Source organism: Aplysia californica, unplaced genomic scaffold (genome assembly GCF_000002075.1).
Source record: "Aplysia californica isolate F4 #8 unplaced genomic scaffold, AplCal3.0 scaffold00397, whole genome shotgun sequence".
Lineage (NCBI taxonomy): Eukaryota > Metazoa > Mollusca > Gastropoda > Aplysiida > Aplysiidae > Aplysia > Aplysia californica.
The window spans coordinates 462,712-464,673 of NW_004797667.1; the positions used below are offsets into that span (position 1 = coordinate 462,712).

The 1,962-nt window shown below is 42.9% G+C and overlaps 1 protein-coding gene across 2 annotated transcripts in view; it reads right to left on the minus strand.

Annotated features, from left to right (window-relative positions):
- The window catches only part of LOC101846752, a 76,153-nt gene that overhangs the window by 54,543 nt on the left and 19,648 nt on the right, over positions 1–1,962 (minus strand). The gene's annotated exons all lie outside the window — the stretch shown is intronic.

Consider the following 1,962-nt stretch of genomic DNA (forward strand, 5'->3'; position numbering starts at 1 on the left):
GGTAGTTTGAGCATGTGTGGCCTAAATAAGCTAAACCCCCTCCCTTACCTTATTTAGGCCACACTGAGGCCCAAATAAGCTAAACCCCCCTCCCTTACCTTATTTAGGCCATATGTGGCCTAAATAAGCACTCCCATAAATAAACCGCCATCTTTGCGCTTGACCTGCCTCGAGTCGCACCAGCAGTCACCTCTTTGTCTTTGTATTAATTTTCACTGCTGCGCTCTGCTGTGCCCGCTCTGCTTGCAGTGTGGCCAGAGCCTCATACAGTTGCGAGCGCCGTAAACCATTTACCCCCCCCCCCCCAAAAAAAAAGCCAACGAACAATAATAATGACAACATGTAGTGAGTCTAAAAACAAAATGAAGTTTGCATTCAGCAAGATTTTGAACTCATTCAATCGTTCACTTTTCGATGCTCTTCGACCCGCTTGTAAAAAACAGCGAGTTCACGCCTACGAGAGACAAGGTCCAACAGACGGGCGAGTAGTTTTCGAGACGCACGTGATAACGCCTGGACAGCCGGGAAAACTACGTGATTACACTGAAATATAATGGGGGCGCAGTGGTGGCGGTGTCTCAAAATGGGAAATCTGTGGGCTAAATTAGAGTAAATCAGTTATTCTTGTGATCCTCTTCATGTGCCAAAAGGGCGATCTTTAATATATATAGGGCCCAAAGAGAAAAAAAATACTGGACTAAGATTTTAAAAAACAACTAACTTGTTACGTCGCTGGTCTGCACAAATGCCATGCATCGTGGCCGTGGGCGTAAGCATAGGTAAATTCGTGAATGAACTAGAATTTTTTTACGCTGCCAGACAAAAGTGAGCAAACTTCTGTCCAAATTTAACATCCTCAGTGCAAAAAGCTCCAGTGGTCGCTCAGTTGTACAATTTTGTCTTTGAAAAAATTTAGTTGCGCCAAAGTTTGGAGAAAGACAAAAATTTGTTCGACAAGGTATTATTAGTATCAACAAATTCCTTGCATTTAGTGTTGTTGGTGATGGCCTTGGTCAACGAGAGAATAGGACCCCCCCCCCCACACCAAAAAAAAACCCAAAACAAAAAAACAACAACAAACAAACAAACAAAAAACCCAATGATTGTTTGAAACAATCAACTGCGATGTACAACATGATTTGCAGTGATTCGCAATCAGGATCAAGTCAAAGGCTTGCTACGCGCCCCGTTCGGTTTCTTTTGTTTCCGCAAGAGTCAAGCCAACAGCCAATAACTACCCTCCTTCCCCAACCCAAAGACGACGAGTCCGCCAAGACCTCTTTCCCAAAGCCCTTGTTTACGTCACTTTCACCCGTGAACCTACAGCCTCTGTCATTGTCACCCCAAGGAACAAGACTATCCATGGCCATCTTACAATTAATGTTTTAGCCAGACTACTATTTTTTAAAGGTTTATGTTTCCTAAAACATGCTGGTGTGTGGGCAGCCCTCGACTACTGTTGAACCTGATAGGCGTTATCTCTCTATAGTAGTAAGGCTAACACGATATTAGATCTATACGGTAGTCATTTGAGTAATCAACATCACCATCATGCTCCCCAGCCCCATTAGCATAGTAAATTCCTGATGCCTGTTGCATACATCATGTCTGTATTAGCAAGATTTCAGGTAACAAAGAAAAAACATTTCAGACACCCCTAAACGGTAACATGAATACGATTAGAGTCTAATCATTAGACCATCAATCATTCACGGGTGTTGCTCTCCACACCCCCCCCCCCCCCTTTTTTAAATCTTTTTTAAGCAAGAAAAAAATGCATACACATCAGATTACCGGGGAACAACAGCAGCTGCTGTGCTAAGGCAATACCCTGGTAGGCCTATCAATGCACAGGGTGGTGAAATCAGGCGCTGGTCAAAATAAAAATAAAAAAATAAAAAAATAATGAAATCGAAGAAACCGGCGTATTCCCCCTCTTTATAGCGATTTTTATTGAATGGG